Source organism: Aristolochia californica, unplaced genomic scaffold (assembly GCF_029961685.1).
Source record: "Aristolochia californica isolate CCGP_79_NKW_82.1479 unplaced genomic scaffold, dmAriCali1.0.hap1 SCAF_16, whole genome shotgun sequence".
Taxonomy (NCBI): Eukaryota; Viridiplantae; Streptophyta; class Magnoliopsida; order Piperales; family Aristolochiaceae; genus Aristolochia; species Aristolochia californica.
The window spans coordinates 10,775,127-10,796,066 of NW_027181837.1; the positions used below are offsets into that span (position 1 = coordinate 10,775,127).

General features: G+C 34.1%; 1 pseudogene; it reads right to left on the reverse strand.

The window, feature by feature from the left end:
* Positions 1-1,149: 1,149 nt before the first annotated feature.
* LOC137952573 (general transcription and DNA repair factor IIH helicase/translocase subunit XPB1-like) overlaps positions 1,150-20,940 on the reverse strand; it is a 48,191-nt pseudogene continuing 28,400 nt past the window's right edge.

Sequence of the window (20,940 nt, forward strand, 5' to 3'; positions counted from 1 at the left end):
AATTTAGAAGAAAAATATTATTTTCTCATAAATTCCGGTATGTTACTTGATTATCACATTCCAAAAAAGGAGACCTTCCCCTCCAATTGGCTTTATTGACGCAAACGAGCATTAGGGGTGGTGTGGGGGGTTCCCTTTCCCCAACCCTCAAATAAGGAAGGGGAAGGCCAACCCCATCTATCGACAATGTTCTCTTCAACACGCAAAGAGAGGAGGGGCCTACCTCCATCTCTATTTCATGTAAGTCCTACATGTGGTCTTGATTGTTTCAATATCAATTATTTATGCACAAAGTTGATTTTTTACAACATGACATTTTAAGAGGGTTGAATTGTATATTTAGATAAATAAATTTCATCTTCATATGATTAGTCAATAAAAAAAATTGAATCACGCTAGGGGAGGCTGATTTCTCTATTGGTACCTAAACGAGCTTTAAGATGGAAGACTCCAAAATGGTGGAATAAACTCCATCCAGCCCCAAAAGCGGCAGAACCCTAAGTGTCTTAAAAGTAATTACAAATGATTTGCTCATGATATGGCCTGGCCCGTGAGCTAAACAGACTTCCAATCCCCTTCTTCCCTCTCATTACAAGACAAAATCCAACACCCATGTCAGGACAATTGCTAGGCCGGCCACCTCACATGCCACCAAAACCAGAAACAAAACCAGACTCCTCCTCTGTAATCTTCTGCAGTCTCTTCAATCCTATATCTTCCCCTCTTCTGCAGCCTCTTCGTCCTATATCTTCTCCTCTTCTCCTTGTTTTTTTTTTCTTCTTCTTCTTCTTCGGCTGAGAGGGTGAGAACAAGAGCGAGAGGAGACTTTGATGGATTATCTGTTACCCGCCCCCTGCTCTGAGAGTTAAAATCTTCTACAACTGAAAAGCTGAGACGGCTCTGAGCTTTACTTCGCATAATTTGACTGGAGAGTGAGTTTTTGGGATGTGGGTTTTCTTTTTGGTTTTCATCGGAAGAACTAAAAATCCCTAAAAGCTGAACTGTTGATTTTGTTGATCCAGTTGCAGAATTCACCCGAAATATGCAGAGCCAGCTTCTATGATGGCTCTTTTCCCTAGGATTTTAGTGGTGGGGGACTTGTCTCTTTCTTCTTCTGCCCCACCTCTACCGTCTGCTCCCTTCTGAAATTCATTTCTTTCTCTCTCTCTCTCTCTCTCTCATAGCATACTCTGTAAGTGCAAAAAGATTATCAGCAAACCCAATGATCTTTTCACCGCGCTGTTGTTCATGAAACCGGATAAAAAACTCACATGCCCTGAATTTATTTGGGTTCATTACATATAAAGCCTGAAAGAACAAAGTCCGTTGCAAAAAAATAAATAAGACCACAATTTTATTCAGAAAATAAAATATAAGAACAGTTAAACAGGAAAGAAGATTAACTAATAGAAATACTCTTTGGGTGAAGCAGACTGTTAACATCCTAAAAATAAGAGCATGATGACATAAACACAGTATAAATGTATTTTTTAATAACAATCCAGTTAGTTTATGACGGTGCATTTCCATGATTTCAGTGTGAAATTCCCCAGTACAACAAATAAAACTGCAAAGATTGTACTTGTTCAATACCAAAATCATGGCATACTCATCTGAAGGGTGAATTTCTACATATGCTGACTCCTACCAAAAGAGAGATCTAAGTTGGTTGAAGTCAAAATCAAGTTACTTCAACACTATGGGCAATTTATTAACAAAGTCAGCTTCATGCAGATTAAATTAATAAACCCATCCAGTTGAAAAAATAAAGTACATTTAGCTAGTCATTTTAAAATGTAAATTCACTTAAATTAGTCTAGGAACCAGGACTATTAACACCTTGAAATTGTTGGAAAATTGTAATGTCTCTAAAAATTGCATTATCAATTGATATACACTTAAAGATGTAAAATTACTATATGCTAAGAGGTACAAGCTCTCACAATGCATAACAGTTGTCAATAAAAAATATAGGACATAACATATTTCATAGTTAAGGCAATTAAAATCAGAAACTGTTTTTTTACATAACCAAATTTATGAATAATCTAGAAAGGTGAAAATAAAAACGAGTGTAGAGAGCATATGTAACTAACCTGTTTTTTTTTTAGAATTTTCTTTCTTCAAATATTCTGAAGAAAACTCTTTTGTCATTGGACACCATACTTCAGCACACTGGACATTTGCAATGAACCCTCCTTTTACAAGATCCATCCAGTTTGCTTCATATAATTTAGGGCCAATAAGGAAGTTCAAATCTGTGATACGTTCATCCTCTCTCATGAGGGTTGTTGTGGTATGAAGTTCGAAAGTCAGTTCCCAGCAAATATGAAGAGTGGAGACAACATTCTTTAAGAAGGGCAGATCCAAAATCCATCAAATACCAATACTGACCAGTTAGCCCAAGTTTACAATGAGATTTAGTGATACTAATGACCTTTCGGAACATATGTGCAGGGACAACATGCACCTGGAAACACCGTTTGAAACCCAAATAAAAGGAAACAGTAAGAAAAATTCAGTTAGAAAGCACAGGAAGCAGGTAGATAATCTCCAAAGTAAAGAATGTGTAAATCAACAGTGTGAAAGAGTTTAAATTTAGTGAAAGCTTTATTTAAGAGCACCAAGATCATATATCCATGTCAGGAACTGCTTAACCTCACAAGCCTAGTGTGCAATCCACGTCCAATTGTGACAACACACAATTCGCTAACCAAAATGATCAAGAAATGATGCTGCATAAATGCACTTTGTATATACAACAAACAACTTAGCTACGTTGAAGCAGTTGCTCTGAAAATCATCCACTTAAGAACCTATACTCAGCAAGATGGTCTAGGTCATAGATCAAAATAGTTTTCCCTCATGGTCTAACAACTAAAATTAACTAATAGGTGAGAGTTTTGGATCATAGCCCATACTCTATTTCATATTTTATGTCGCTTTTTGCCATTGACATCAATTTTTCCTTTCTTCCATTAAACACCTACTATAATTCCAAAGCATACACACATAACTAAAATATGGCTTTACACAAGAAATGTACCTCATCCATGAGAAGCAAACCCCATTCTCGATTTCTTATCTCCTCAATTATCTTCTCAGACTCTTCAGACCTTATCCCGCCAAAAGCAACCATGTTATAAGTTGTACAACCACACCAGCATTACCACGAAATCTCTCTTTACTATCAGAAGTGAAATGACATATCTGATCATCTCGAATAGTAGACCACAACTTGAATTGGAAGGCGCACCGGTCTATAGAAACAACATTTGTTGCTAAACAGAGGCAACTCTTTCGTATTCAACAGGCTGCAGAGATTCCAGCAAGAGACTTCCCGGCCCGACAAGGAAGAACTATAATTCCAGATCTTGCTCTTCTTGCAATTTACTACAAGTTCAACCTCATGCTGAAAAATCTATAATCGAAACAGAAAAGACCAAGCTACACAGAGAAGTAAAGAAAATAATCAAATCTCAACTTTAAGACACAAATGTTTAAAGAAAGGTGTGAACCTAGCATCCTATTTAAGAGATCATTTCTTAAATGAAAGCCTCTGGGTATACACATCCAAGGTGGTCTTCTTCAAAACCAACATTATTTCTAACAAGTGACTGACAATCGACAGCTTGCACCCACCAATTGAGGGCTCATACTATGAAGAGGCTCGCTCATGTTAGAGCAAATTGACAACCTCATCATTGCCACATTATTCAATCCTCTACATAGGACAAACTCCTACATAACTCAGCAGCATGATGTCTTCGCAAGTGCAAGCATGTGGTAGCATTGACCAAGCAACTCTAGGCCACCTCTTGGGTGGTACATCCAAAGCTGGCACCCTCAAAATAGCAATTAATCGAGCCACACAGGTTCTCGACATTGCATCTACAAGGTCAAGTAATATAAGAAGAAAAGTTCAAATGTTTGTACAACAAATCAATATGCTTGGACAAGATGCAGAACACCAATCAGTAAAATTTAGCTCAACTAATTTGTGGTAGAAAACACAAAAACCAAGGCACAACAAGAATTTTTTTTCAACGACAACAAGTAAAAAGAAAGAATTTATTAAGAAATACATGGAACAGCGAGACTATTTGATAGGATAAAATGAAAGAAAATGTAGAAAAGGATTATCAAGAATGGATATGATAATATTATGCTTCGTTAACATATTCTTGATATAGAATCTTATATGATATAGATCGCGATATAAGATATCACCAAGCACTATGTCAGTACAACAACTCCAAATGACTGGCAACCACAACGGAAGTTCTGAAATTTAAATTTTTTTATCCAATAGCATCACCACCAAAGTTCCTGATAAGTTACTTTAAATAGACCATGTCAGACATTTGGTATTCCACGCTACAAAAGAGAGCAGCCTACTTCCAACTACATGATTCTTTAAATTTTTGGTAATAGAAAAATCAGTTGAAATTGCACCTATCATGATGGAGATGTCCACTGGTAAGCATGATTATGTTTGGCCTATGTGACAATCAGTACCAAGATGAAGTAAGATTATACATGAAATTGGAAGAAATCATGGATAACCAATGTGTGTAATATCCAGTTCTAGTGCACTAGCCAATGTAGCCTCTCTGAGAATTCTACACAATGTCTTCAACAGTCTCAACTATTTTGCTGGAGAGTTATATTGACATGAAAAATATTGTCTTACAATAGGCCTCACCATTTCCAATCATTTTACTGAGACTCTTTTCCTGGTATGGGCATGGCTGAGCCTGAGGATTCAATTCCATGTTTAAGTCAGGGTTCACCTGTAGTTAGCAACATCAAGTCAAAAACATACCCATGATGTGTGACAAGGAACAAAACTGGCAGAACATCAAGCATTTGTGAGAAATAAAGCTTACTGTATCATTTCTTAAGTCATACTCCTCCAACAAGGGATAATTTAATGCATTTGGTAAGCACCTTTGCTTGACACTTTCAACCTGTAAATGTTTAAGTTAGGTCAAAAAAATTATAACCACTAATCACTTAAATATACATCATCATTCATAGACCGCCCTACCTGAACAGGATCTATTTCAAAAGAATGGGTTTCTTTCTCTTCAGCTATTGCTGCCACATCAGCACCAGTGAACAACTTCTGATGACCACCACCATCCATTTCACTCAAAGCTTTGCTAACTGTAAATACAACACTTCCTTGTGAACCCTAAATAGTAGATCAAGAGTTTGCATCACCATCAGAATTGTGTCAAAGTTCTCATGATCTATCATAGAAATTTAACCATTTATCTGAAGGTTTAGCCATAGTTTTGATAGTGGCTTTGGAGATGATAGTTTTGATTCACTATGCAGGCAAAAAATGATTAAATTATTTAACAGCACAATTTTTTTTTTCAAAAGAGATGTTCATACTCCACTTCCCTTCTATGAAAAAGAAAAAGAGCAGAAGTTCTTTTCTTCCACTGTAACAAGCAAACAACTTCATGATTTAAATGGTAAATGCAACCATTTTGAATAATAGTAAAATATGTAAAGAATAGGCATTTAGATGAATCCATAGAAACTCCTATGTTAATTTTCTGTCACTCGCCAAAAAGATAAGAGAAAAGACTAAAAATAAAAAGGCACAACTCAGAATAACACCTCAGAAAAATATAGTGGACATGTGAAGAAAATAACAGCAAAATAAATTACCTCATTGGAATAAATTCTCTCTTTAGATATAACCTCGTCCTTCAGCAAAGTCTTCAGCACCTGCAAGTATCATGTAAAGCATAAGTTCCAAATTCCCCTCATCACCATAAGAATAATAATAATGATAATAACAACATCAATAATAATAATAAATCACTTGTGATAGAATATGCGACCAAATTCGCACCTCCGGGAAAGGGGACTCCACAAAGTACTGGTTCTTCTTAAGTACAAGTTTTACTTTCCCATAATTAGAAGTTGAAGCATAAATGAAATCAATCATTTCTTTAGGGAGCTTAGTCTTTGGTAGCTTGTTCAAAACAGTAATTATAGTTACAGTCTCGAGCCCAACAGAAACAGCAGCATACAAGGAATGAGGCACCAAGTTATACTCATGCATAGACTCTGGTCTGCACAACATTTTTCCAACAAAATGAAAATGAGCAACCACACAGAGTTTTAAGTAGAAGAAAATAGAAGGACATCTTAAATACCGGCAAACGGGCTCAACAATTGCAATGAGGAAATCATAGGCTTGCATATACAACGGTGAGAATGTCTCAAGAAATATCCGGCCATCAGCACAAGCCAAGGTGGTTTGCATGATCAGGCTTTAATTTGAGTTTAGAAAAATCCCTCTTCGTCAGTTCGATTTCATCTTCATAATCCATATTCCGTACCCATAAACACAATCCAAACACCTAAAGTAAACTAAAAATAAAAAGCTAAAACAAAATGAAAAAACGAACAAAAGTAATACCTTCACGACGATCCTCATCAAAATCTTCGGCATAATCAACATCATCATCAACAACAGCAATTCAATAATCCTCCTGCCAATAAAAAACAATTAGGGGAAGAGTAGGAGAGCAACCAAATACAGAACGAGAGTTGGGGTTTTCAAAATTATAAAACCTTAGAGGAAGTCCTGAGCTTCTTACTAGGCCGACCTTTTTCCCCTGCAAATGAAGAGACTTGAAGACATTTCAGCTCGTAGAGAATTGAACCATAGGATTGAATAATTAGGAGAAAGAAATAAAGTAGTACCATGTGTTGCCTTTTTAGTTTTTCTATCCAGTCTCTTTTCTAAATAGTCTTTTTAGTCTTTTCTATCCAGTCTCTTTCAAAATTAATAGTCTATTTTCCATCAAGTGTTGTCAAATTATGGATGGCTTCTGAGTCGAAATCAAAGTTTTCGTGTTCATCTTGGGAATAACACTGAGTAGTCTGAGTTCCAATTCTTGTGGATCCAATTTTATTGGAAGCATCTGAATCGTTCTTCTCATAACCTTGTTCTTTTAAGTATTCTTCAAAATATTCTTTCATCATCTTCTTGATTTCCTCTGGGTTTGTATATTGCTTTTCTGTGGGCTCAATCTGTTGTTTGTCTTTCTTTTTCTCTTCTGACATTTTTGGCAAATGTCCAGCCATCAATGGTCTTGATGAGTCTTTACCGGCTGCCATTTGAGTCGGACTAGCTAGTGAAAACCCTTCACTAGTAGGGATCTGGTTACAAATAGTACCTATTGCCTTGGTTTTTAGTCTTCTGTTTTCTTCTTCCAATTATTTGATGTATCCTTTTAGGAAGTCATTTTTCTCTTCTAGAAGTCTTCTTTTCTCGTTCAGTCTTTGTATGGTTCTGGCTAAGGTTTCACAAAGGTCACAAAAAATAATTCTTTTATTATCCTTGGCAACGCCATAGGATACTTGATCTTCTCTCACATGTTTCAAGGAAGGGGCTATGTAATAATTTGTCCCTATTGTTAACTTGGCTGCTTCTAAGGCTTCTTGCAGATTATTAAAACCTTTGTAAATGGGTCTTTTAAAATTTTGGATGCTCTCAACAACTTCGGTCCAGGAATGGAAGACTCCAGGAGTATGACCTTGAAAAACTACATAAAAATTAAAACTTTTCTTTTTCTGAGAAAAATATTCTGAAAGCCCATTTATGCTGGCTAAGAAATACTTCTGATCTTTTGGAATTCTTTGATAAGAAAGCCATAAATTGTCTAGTAAACATTGTTCTTCTTTTGTTACCGAAATGCTTGGTAAAGTTTTAAAAGTAATATTAGATTTAGGAAAAACTACTAATTTCTGTCTACCAAAATTAAGAAATTCTTGACCATAATTATTAAATCTTGATGAAGTTGGTCTGGAGGATGGTCTGGAAAATCCATCTGTTCAATTAACCATAATTTTTGAGTAAAAAATTCTCCTACTAAGAGTATCAGCAAGACTATTATTCTTACCCTTAATGTGTTCAAATTCAATCTTATACCCATTTCCTGTAATAGTATCTACTAGATTTAGCCATCTTCTTCTGCTTATTTTATTTTCTTTACTTCTTTGGAAATATTTAACTATAGCTTCGCAATCTGTTCTTAAAGTGAATTCTTGTTTGTTAATAATAAATAATCTAAATGATTCTAAAGAATAAATTATTGCTAGGATTTCTGAGTCTATGCTACTCATATTTCCTTTCTCTTTAAATTGCCTGCTAGCATAACTACAATTTTTTGTTAGCTCTTTCTCGCTATGCTTATGGGGTTTAGCTATAAGAACACCACCCCATCCTAAATTACTTTCGTCAATTTCTATTATAAGGTAATCGGAGTCTAAAGGCATTTGTAATTTGGACAACTTTTGGATTTTTTCTTTAACCTTTTTGACCAAAATTTTATCTTCTTGATGAAAGAATTTTTGGGCTGTTGGAGAGGGTTTTGCATACAAAGGGCCAATGATTTTTCCTATGCCTTTAATAAAGGGTCTAGCATAATTGACATCTCCTAAAAATCTTTGAAGTTGTTTTGTATCTGATAGATCATCTGGCATTTCTAAAATTTTCTTGGAAATATGTTCTTGTAATTCTATCTGTCCTTGTCCTATATTTACTCCTAAGAATTTTATATATTCTTTAAATAATTCAATTTTTGCTTTGCTAATAATGATTCTTTCTTGCAGAAAAGTGGCTAATACTAATTGTAAATGACCTATATGTTCTTCAATAGTTTTGCTAAAAACTAGAATGTCTTCTATGTAAACTAGAACAAAAGTGTCATATTTTTTAAATATATTATCCATCTTTCTTTGGAAAATTGCAAGTGCATTCTTTAAACCAAAAGGCATTACTAACCATACAAAATGTCCTTCTGGACATGTGAATGCCGTCCATTCTAAACTATCAGGGTGCATTTTTACCTGCAAAAACCCTGACTTGCAGTCAAACTTACTAAATATATTTTTATCTTGAATTTTATTAATTAGTTGAGACTTATCTGGTATGTTATAGCTATCTGTAACAGCGTTATCATTTAATCTTTTATAGTTAATAACCATTCTAGATTTTCCGCTTTTCTGTTCACTGTGTTTTCTTAGTATACAGGCTGCGGATCTATGGGGGCTAATAGATTTTCTAATGATTCCTAAATTTAGTAGTTCATATGAAGTTTAAAATCTTCCCTATCTGCTTCTATATTGGCTGTTTTAACTATATAATTGGGATTTAATAATTCTAACCTACACTGTATATGATTATTATCCCAATGTTTTAGGGGATTTTCTCCAAAATATTCTAATTGGTCTAATTTTTCTATGATCTGTTGTAAGTGATGTTTATCTTTATGATGAACGTTAATTATTTCTAAATATATTTTTTCTGTCTCTAAGAAAGTATAATCTAAATCTATCAATCTTTCTATCCAATCATCCATATCTTCATCTTCACCCATTACCTCTTCTGGATAATCTTGCGGACTTGGTAATTGTTGGATGTAGGTCTCGGGTTGACCTGAAACTGGGACTAAGCCTGTATGAACTACAGCTTCAGGAAAAGTCTGAAATTGTTGAATATGGACTTCGGTTAAAGCTTCATCTATTTCTAAATAACATAATTTTTTTTTTGAAAAAGGTGTGAATATATTACTGAGAGAGAAAAAATACAAACCATACGAAACAGGACCTTCCTCCACAACAAGCTGTTGGAAAAAAACACATGTTTTAGCCCAACTATTCGCCAAGTGATTTGCGGATCTAGGAATATAATTCCACTTGCTCATAACATAATAGTTTATTATCTAATTTAACTATATTGTTGTCTATTTGTTGTTCTAATGCAAGAATAGTAGGGTTATTGAGTTGTTTACAACTACCTGGAATTTGACATTGACAACTAGTTTTTAATTCTCTCGTTTTTAATTTGGATTCTGATTATTTTAATTCTCTAGTTTTTAATTCGGATTTTGATTCTGAATATAGGGGACCACCATGGTCCGCGGAAGAGGTGAGAGTAGGAGAGTATGTGGTTTGGATAGGAATTGTACTGGGTGTCCATATGGAATTGAAGATAATCTCTGGAAATAGTAAGGGAGCCATTATTATGAAGGATAAAATTAAGGCCTAAAATAAACTCGACTTTTAGTTTAAGGTCTCTAACCCATGTAAATGGTAAAGGGTAAGATCCAGAAAAGGTGGAGCAATTTGTATAAAATTGGATCTTGCCTTCATCAAAGTAAGTGGTGTATGGGTTATATGTGCCATACACTTGTTGACTAAAGACTTGTTTAGTAGTTTTCTTAAGAAATTGGAGAGGAACTAGTCTCCTATGGATAATACATTTAGTACATCCAGAGTCTACTAAGGCATCTAAAGTTAAAGATTGTTTATTGGGGAAAATAATCTTGGCTCTAACTAAGATACTAGAAAAGGTTTTGTCTTGGTTACAAACATAAGAGGTTTCTGGTTCATCTAATCCTACAGTAATCCCATCATAGGAATCTTTTTCTAATTTATCTAGTCTGTGTTTTAGGATATTGATTTCTGCTTCACAATTTTCTATTTTTCTAGCCAAGATATCTAGCTTAGTGTTATGTAATCTATTGTGGATAGTATTGTCTACAGGTTCTATACCAAGTATTTTGAGACAAGGGATGCAGGCTTCTAAGAAGCACTGATTACATTTAGCTCTTTGTTTCTTATTGGGATACCAAGCACATTTAAAACGAGGATTGCTGTCTAGCCCAGTATACCAAGACCATATATGTGTACATTCGGAAGTTGTGTCCGTTAGGTCAAGGTTTTCTTTGGTATCTACGACTAAGTCTTCATCTGATTCTGAAGAGTCTAGAGGAGCATTTGGTATACTAATTATGCTATAAATGGATTCTGTATCTGACATATATTCATCTACTTCTATAAGATCTTGTTGGACATTTTCTACTAGAGTAGATCTTCTAGAGTTAATGTTTTGTCTTTTGGGACAGGTATTAGCTAAATGTTCTGTTTGCCCACAAATATAAAAAGAGAGTTGATTCTTATAAGTTCTTTTTGGGTTAAATCTTTTGACATGTCTATATTTGTTTAGATAAGGTTTTCTACTTTTTGACCTACGGATAAAGTATCCTTTTTTTAAATATTTCTTATGTCTCCTAGGTTTATGTCCTGAGTCTTTTAAACCATAAGCTTGAGTAGTGTATATCTGTTTTCAAAGCCCAAAGTCATCTCCTTTGAGTTGTCTTTGTATTTGGATGTCTGTACATTTTTCTTGAAGAATGGTCATAATGAATTTAGGTCTTTGCCCTATAGAGTAAACTGCTGTTGAGTTTGTTGTTTCTAGATTTTGCCATTTATCATAAATTTCTTTTCCTAAGGCTCCTGGTAATTTCCTGAATAACTTTGTACCTAAATCTTTATTAAATGCATTCCTTGATATGCATGCATAATAAAAGTAATCTTGGAGGAATTTCTTAACATATTTGTAATTATGGAGACTAAGTTGTTCTAAGTAAACTACTGCATCTTTTTGTAATGTGATGAATCCTAAGTTGGGATCATCTCCTGTTATTAACTGATAAACTTTATTAACAAAATTATATGGATTGGATCCAAGACTCATTAAATGACCAAATTCTTCTAGATTTCCTCTTTTGTAGCTTTCCCATTAGTCTTTTACACTTTCTCCTAAAAATGTTTCTAAGTATCTAGACATTTCTTCAAAATCTTGGGATTGAAAGTTTTGGATATAGTCTGAGACTACCTGGTTTTTCCAAAGATCTAATACTGTTGTCCATTCTTGAGGATCATGGGCTGAAAGATCAAGAATTTTTCATTTGTCCATTTCTTGAAACTTTATAGGTCTTTCTGTCTCCTTTCTTTTTCCTTTAGGACGTATCCTATGATCGAAGTTTACTGGATCACTATAAGGAATCCTTGGCATATTTCTTGAGTAATATACTTCTCTAGGAGGAGTTCTTGGGTAAGTGGTATAGCTATTACGAGGAATAGAATTAGAGCTTTCTTCATCCATATATTCATTGATACTTAAGAGTTTCTTCTGTTTCTATTTTTTCATCTTCTGATGTTGGCTTCTTGGTCATAATAGAGATATTCTTCTTCTTGGATTTTTCCATTTTTTATTAAGTCTTCTTCTAGATGAAGAAGTTCTCTTTCTGTCAGTTTTAATTCAAATTCTTTCGGGTATATTATTTCATCTGTTTCTAATTCTATATGAACTAAGTCATAATTTTCACTAGAAATTGACTCTGTATCTTTTGTACTCTTTTGTTCATAACTATTAAGTCTAATATTTATATTACCTTTTGTATCAGTGTACATAATACTTTCTTCAGGACTAATTATTTTATCTTCTCTAAATTTCCGGTTCCATTCTAATCCTGCTAAGACATCTGGGGAATATTTGATGGACTTAATTAGTTTAATTCCCTTATTACCTATTAGATTTACTACATCGTCTATCTTGACTTTAAACCTAGTAGTACTAGAACAAGTGCATCTCCCTAAAACTCCAATGCATAATAAAAGATTGTTTCCTACAAAGGATTCATATCCTTTTGTCTGAATACCTATTTTAATATATTTCCTAAAATTTTGTAATCCTATAAGAAAATCAGGGGAGCAATAAAATATTCCTCCGTTCTGGTTCATGTCTACTTCGGTAATCCCTAACATAGCCTTTTTAGGATCTGCCCATCTATCATCATAGATGCTAAGAAGAGTTTTAGTTCCTAAATGTTTTCCCCCTAATCCTTTAACTCCTATGGCGATTAAACCTAAATGAATCAAAGTATATAATTTCTTAATTTCTTTGAAGGCTTGTTCTGCTATTAAATTTATGTTTACTGAATCTTTTCCTACATAGCTAATTTGAATTTCTCTATAATGTCTAAATAATGCAGTGTTGAAATTTAAAGGTCCTGTTCTATATAGTTATCTAGGATTAAGAAGGTTAACTTGATTGTTACTGAATAAAGTAATATCTTGATCTATATTTATTATTTCATCTAATTGTATGTCTCGTTGATTTACACTTCTTCTTCCTGTTATCCTATCTATTATATTAAGGTTTCTAGAGGAACTTCCTATTTCTGACGTGATTCCTTCACCTCGCTGTGAAAGTGCCATGATTTTGTAGTTGTTGATATTCTAGGTTCTATTTTGACAGCTTTTAATTTTTGGGTAATTAAATCTATTTCTTTATCTATGTTTTGCTGGGATCCTTTACTCGTTTTAAGATAATCTAGGTTTTCTGCTAATTTGTCTGTTCTTATTCTTAAGTTTCTTGTTTATTCTTGTATTTTTTTTAAATTGATTTCTATTTCTGTTAATTTACTTTGTAGATTATTTCCTAGACTTATAATAAGGTCTATGATGCTATTGAGCTGAGGGTTATTTCCGTGTAGAATATGTTCTTCACTATTAAAATGACACCTAAGCGTATTAGGTCCTATATATTTTGTATCAAATCTTGTAGGAAGTCTAAGGTCTAAATAATCTATTTTTTTGAAAGGTTCCAGGTCTTATAGGCTCTGATACCAAATTGAAGGGGGTACTCTATTTTAATTATTCAAGAGTATTTAAATCTGGAGTATTTGGAGGTCTTTGTCTTATGGGTATAAAAACTTGTCTAGGGGTTTCTATGAACCTTCTATATGAATATAAAGATAAAGTAAAACAAATACAATTAAAAATGAAAAGATTACAGATAATTATCACTAAAGCTATTAGAACAAATATCATGCATCTAAAATTCTGACTATAATATTAGCAATTAAAAATATATAAGATTCTAGAATATTTTCTAATTGTTCTGGCAGAAAGACAAAATATCCAAATAACTCTATTACTATAATTCCTAAGAACAGGATGCTAGAATAAGTTCCTATAGTTTAAGTCTTTTACCGTAATGTAAAGCTTTGTAAAACAGGGCTAAGTATAAGTAAAAGATAGGTAGGAAGAGTAAAATTATTCTAAAAAACTGTTTGATTAAATTATAAACTAGCCAAAAAAACATAAACGGTACGACGGCGTTGTGACTTCCGAGAGCGACGCATGGCTCAAAAGAGGCAGAGGCGTCTATCAGGGCGTAGCCCTCACCCAGTAGTTTCTAGCCTAATATACCTTTTATGTATAGACACACAATATATATATAGATATAGATATTCTTAACAGACAATAAAAGCAGTAAGGATGAAACATGTAAGAACAATTCCTAGGGTAATCAAAAGCACAAGCATAGAAAGGATTTTTGAAATCAAATAGGATGTGTAATTTCCGAGAGGCATACTTTAGATCAAAGCTGTTTAAATCTTTATTCTCACTCCTTCAGGTATAGGGAACCCAAGATACAGAGAGGTGTGCAATTTCCTAGCACTGTAATGCTTCTACCACGGGCTCCAACATTTAGTCCCAAGATAAACAAAGCCCTCAAACCTCCTTGGGTATAAACGGGCAGGAACAAGGGACGCATGGACCGTGAAACATCAGAGGAATACAACAATGTTTTTACTCTGTGCTTGGGATTCACCCTGGATTAGAGGAGAGAGGTACAGACTTAAACAGACAAAGATCTAAAGTTTCCCCTTAGGGAAGTCCTAAAGGCTGAAAGAAAATAACTGGGATGCACACTTACTTTGAAAGCAGGAGTTGGTCGTAGGTGAACTCAGAAAGAAAAGAAAAGGAAGCTCATGGGTGGGCACTCTTTCATTCATATCTTGTGAAACATACATAAGGCTATTTATAGCCAAGGGTTGCTGACACTTGGAGACAAAGGGAATCACCCGGGTGCTCATTGGGCCCCATCGGTGATTTTTCTCTTACTGCTTTCCAGGTGTGCAGTTACAAAAAATAAACTGTACAAAAAGTATACAAAGTCAAAAGGTACAATAATGGAATATCTCTCTCTCTCTCTCTCTCTCTCTCTCTCTCTCTCTCTCTCTCTCTCTCTCTCTCTCTCTCTCTCTCTCTTTTACTAAATATCTTCTTATCTTGAATCCTAGTAATTAACTGTGATTTGTCTGGTATGTTATAACTGTCAGTAATAGTATTATCATTTAATCTTTTATAATTTATAGCCATCTAGAATTGCCTCTTTTTTGTTCACTATGTTTTTTTACTATAAAAGCAGCAGATCTATGAGGGCATTACATGCCCTGAAGGACATTTTGAATGGTTAATCATACCATTTTGTTTAAAGAATGCACCTGCTATTTTCCGAAGGAAAATGGATGAAGCATTTTAGTCATACCATTTTAGTTTATATAGACAACATTTTAGTCTTCAACAAAACCATTGAAGAACATATAGGACACTTACAATTAGTACTAGCCACATTCATGCAAGAAGGAATCATTATTAGTAAAACAAAAATAGAATTATTTAAAGAATACATTAAATTCTTAGGAGTTAATGTAGGTCAAGGACAGATAAACTTACAAGAACACATTTCCAAGAAAATTCTAGAAATGCCAGAAGACCTATCGTATACAAAACAACTTCAAAGATTTTTAGGATTAGTAAATTATGCTAGACCCTTCCTTAAAGACATAGGAAAAATCATTGGTCCTTTGTATGGAAAAACTTCCCCTACATGCCAAAAATTCTTTAATCAAGAAGACAAAAATTTGGTAAAAAAATTCAAAGAAAAAATTCAAACTTTGTCCAAATTACAAATGTCTTTAGACTCTGATTACCTTATAATAGAAATTGATGGAAGTAACTTAGGATGGGGTGGTGTTCTTATCTCCAAACCGCAAAAGTACAGTGAAAAAGAGCAAGAAAAAATTTGTAGCTATTCTAGAGGAAAATTTAAAGAAAAAAGAAATATGAGTAGCATAGACTCAGAAATCCTAGCAGTAATGTATGCTGTAGAGTCTTTTAGAATATTCATTATTAATAAACTAGAATTTACTTTAAGAACAGATTCCGAAGCAATAGTCAAATATTTTCAAAGAAGTAAGGAGAATAAAATAAGCAGTAGAAGGTGGTTAAATTTAGTAGATATTATTACAAGAAATGGATATAGAATAGAATTTGAACATATTAAAGGTAAAAATAATAGTCTTGTGGATACATTAAGTAAACGATTCTTTTATTCTTCCCTTGTCAATTGAACAGATCGATCCTCTAGACCAGATGTCCTCAAGATCATCCTCTTCCAGATTTAATAATTATGGTCAAGAATTCTTAAATTTTGGTAATAAGAAGTTAATAGTTTTTCCCAGATCTAACATTACATTTAAGACTTAACACAAGAACAATGTTTGTTAGATAATTTATGGCTTTCTTACCAAAGAATTCCAAAAGACCAAAAATATTTTTTAGCCAGTAATAATAGCCTATCAGAATAACTTTGCCAGAAAAAGAAACGTTTTAACTTTTAAGTAGTTTTTAAAGGTAAAGTCCAGGAGTTTTTCATTCCTGGACAGAAGTAGTAGCAAGTATTCAAGATTTTCAAAGACCGTTTTACCAAGGATTCAATAATTTACAAGAAGCTTTAGAAGCAGCAAAACTAACTATTGGTACTAACTACTACATAGCCTCTTCACTAAGATTTATCGAAGAAGACCAAGTATCTTATGGAGTCGCCAAAGATACTCCTACAAAGATTATTTTTTGTGAGCATTGTGAAACTTTATCCAAGACTATTTCAAAGATTAAATGAAAAGAGAAGATTCCTCTTAGAAAAGAATACCTTCCAGAAAGAATATATTAGCACTTTAGAAGAAGAAAATCGCCAACTCAGAGCAAGATTGATAGGTAGTTTCTCTACCCAGATACCTACTAGTGTTGGTCATTCACTAGCTAGTCTAGCTCAAACGGTAGTTGGTAAAGACAAAAAAAATCCGTTGATGGCTGGACATTTGCCAAAAATGTCAGATGACAAAAAGAAAGAAAATCAGCAGATAGACCCTGACGAAATTAAAAGAATGATGAAAGAATATTTTCAAGAATATCTCAAAGACCAAGGATATGAGAAGAATGACTCAGAAACATCTACTATGACTGGATCTATAGGTACTCAGACCATTCAGTGTTATTCCCAAGAAGAAGATGAAGATTTTGATTTTGACTCAGAAGCCATTCATAATCTCACAACGTTGGCTGGCAAATAGACAAAAGCAATGAGAAGACTAAAATAGAAAAGAAGATTATTTTCATAAAGAATAATAAAGTTAGAAAAGACAAAAGACTATGATAACATAGAATAATGTCAACAACACCATGGTTTCAGCCCATGGTTTCAGCTCAAGGACAGAAAATTCCAAACGACAAGACAAGCACATGGTTTGAGAAGGCCACTTTCCAGATCATTAGACGCCCATAGTTTATACCCATGGTTTTGTAAAAGGTTGTGGTTTTGATTTTTGCCCGCTGTTTTGGGCACCTGGTTTTTCACTTGTAAAAAGGAGTGTACTTTTCGTTTTTTGGCTTTGCATAACTCTCACCATCCACCTGGAAGATTCTGGGGAAAGTTTATCGTCGATGGGGCCCAATGAGCACCCGAATAAACACCTCTTTCTCCAAGTGTGTCAGTAGAGTTTGCTTATAAATAGCCCCCCTTGTACATTACAAAGGATATGAATGAAAGAGGGAGCTTTCCCAACTCCTTGCTTCCGATGTCTTCTACCTTTTCCATCCCAAAACTCTTCTAAACACTTTAGCTGCAATGTTTTCAAAGTAAGTCTTTTCTTTCTCTTTTAATTTCTACAGTTTAGGGGTCTTCCCAAAGGGAACTCCTCAAACTTTTTCTGTTTAGATTTGTAATGATTTTCCCTTACTTTGGATTCATTTTAAGCGCTTAGAAAATGCATTGTGTAACCCTCTGATGTTGCATGGTCCAGAGTTTCGATTATATGCCCATTGTTGTCCACAAAGATGTTAGGGATTCTTGAATTTTCAGAACATAGACGGAGCCCGTGGCTGAAGCTATATGCTAGGGAAGCACACACCTCTGTGTGTCTTGAGTGTCTGAGACTTGTCGAAAACCAGACGAAGATCTAAACAGTAAATGTTTTTGGAGCTACCTTCTAGAAGTTTTTACAAATCGATTTTACACCCTTCTTGTCTTTTCTCTTGCTATGCTTATCTTATTAGTCGTAATTGCTATTGTATTTGTTAGTCTTACTCTTATAGCTTTTATAGTTTGTTACAAAAAAAAAAAAAAAAAACAAAGGGTATTTCAGGCTGGAAACTATTGGGTGAAGACTAAGCCCTGATAGGCGCCTCTGCTGAGTCAAGCGTCACCCCCGGAAGCCACAACGCCAACGTACCTTTTATGTTTATTTGGCTTGGGTGAGGGCTAAGCCCTGACATGTGCCTTTGTTGATCGTTTTGGCTCTAAATAATACCAATTCAGGGGGATACCTACTTAACCTGGTGTATCTAAGGATCTCGCTCTCTCTCTCTCTCTCAAGAGAAAAAGAAAAAATTTTATCCACAACTAGTGGACAGTTGGCCTGATTTAATTTAGAGGGGTACTAATTTAATTTAATCTAGTATGGAGTATTTAAAGGTGAATTATTAGGAGATTTTTTTATTACTTGCTTTCTAGGTATAAATATTTGCCTAGGGGTTTCTACTACTCTTCTATAGGAATAAAGGGATAATGTAAGACAGATAATACTAAATATGAAAAGATTACAGATAACTATTGTTAATGCTATAAAAACAAAGATCATGTATCTAATATTCTACCTATAATAATAGAAATTAAAAATATGTAAGAAACTAAAAGGTTTTCTAATTGTTCTGGCAGGAAAACAAAGTAATTAAATAATCCAACCACTAATATAAATAAAAACAGGATACTAGTATAAGTTCCTATATTTTAAATCTTCTACCGTAATATATGGAGTTGTAAAAAAGAGGTAGATATATAGAGTATATAGGTAATATGCGTCAGATTATTCTAAAAAATTGTCTTAATATTTTATTAACTAACCAAATAAACATAAAAGTACAGCGGCGTTGTGGCTTCCGGGAGCAACGATTGGCTCCGAAGAGGCAGAGGCGTTTGTCAGGGCTTAGCCCTCACCCAGCAGTTTCCAGCCTAATATACCTTTATGTATAAACACTAAAACAAACACCAAGCCACACAATCTATAAAACTTAGCAAACAATAAAAGCAGTAAGGAATAAACAGATAAGAACAATACCTAAAGTTATAAAAGCACAAGCATGGAGATGATTACGGAAAATAAGTAAGAAGTGTAATTCCCGAGGGGTTTATCTTTAGATCAAAGCTGTTTAGATCTTTATGCTTACTCCTTCAGGTATGGGAAACCCAAGACACAGAGAGGTGTGCAATTTCCTAGTATTAAGCTTTTGCCATGGGCTCCAGCATTTAGTCCCAAGAAAAACAAAGCTCTGAAACCTCCTTGGTTATAAACGGGAAAATAAAAGGGACGCATGGACCGTGAAGCATCAGAGGAATATCGCAATGCTTTTACTCTGTGCTTGGGACTAACCCCGGGTTAGAGGAGGAAGGTATAGATCTAAACAGACAGAGATCTAAAGCTTCCCCTTGGGAAAGTCCCGAAAACTAAACGAAAATGGCAGAGAGTAACACTTACTTTTTAAAACAGGGGTGTTCGTGAGGAATGCTTAGGTTGAGAAGAAGAGGGAACTCATGGGTGAACAATAAAGGATGCTCTGAAAAACACTCTTTCATTCATGTATTCTTTGATACTTATAGTTTCATCTTTTGTTGGCTCTAGAGGCATTTTCCCTATTCTGATGTTAGTTTCTTGGTCATAGTACATGTATTCTTCCTCTTGGATTTTTCCATTTTTAATTAAGTCTTCTTCTAAATGAAGAAGTTCTCTTTCTGTTAATTTTAATTCTAGTTCTTTAGGGTATTTTATTTCATCTGTCTCTTATTCTCCTTCTATGTGAACTAAATTGTAATTTTCTCTAGAAATTGATTATGTGTCTTCTGTATTCTTTTGTTCATAACTATTAAATCTAATATTTATATTAACTTTTGTATCTGTATACATAATACTTTCTTCAGGACTAATTATTTTTCTTCTCTGAATTTAAGGTTCATCATAAAGAACTAGAATTAAAATAATTAGAGAAGAGTAGTAGAAATCCCTTGGCAAATATTTATACCTAGAAGGCACGTAATAAGAAGATCTCCTAATAATTCACCTTTAAATACTCCAGACTAGATTAAATTAAATTAGTACCCCCTTTAAATTGGTATCATAATCAACATCTTGTCCCTATAAAGTTCCAGGAAGCTGTAAACAACCCAATAATTCTACAATTCTTGCCCTTAAACAACAGATACACAGCTCCATAGTCAAATTAGATAATAAATTGTTATGCTACGAAGAAAAAGATGAAGCCCTAACAGAAGTTCCTATCCAACACTCCTAGACTTTGTCTGAAGCAGTAGTACATACAGGCTTAGTTCAAGTTTCCTTCCAAACAGAACCTTACATCCAACCATTAGATGTCTTTAGATTCTGATTATCTAATCATTGAAATAGATGGTAGTAATCTCGGATGGGGTGGAGTTCTTATAGCCAAACCCGTCTCTCTCTCTCTCTCTCAAGAGAAAAAGCAAAAATCTTATCCACAACTAGGACATAGTTGGCCTGTATGTCGAAAAAAGAATGTCACTATCACTCTTTTTATAGAAAATTGTGAAGCAAAAATTAGCCTCCTAAAACACTGATTAGATACAATAGAAAAAGATTCCTAGATGGGATTACTGTAGGTTTAGAAGACCCAGAAACTTCTTATATCTGTAATCAGGACAAATCCTTTTCTAGTATCCTTGTTCGAAACAAAATCATTTTCCCTAATAAACACTCTTTAATTGTAGATGCCCTAGTAGACTCTGGATGTACTAAATGCATTATCCACAGACGCTTAGTCCCTCCTCAGTTCCTAAAGAAGACTACTAAACAAGTATTTAGTCAACAAGTAGATGGTACTTATAACCCATATACT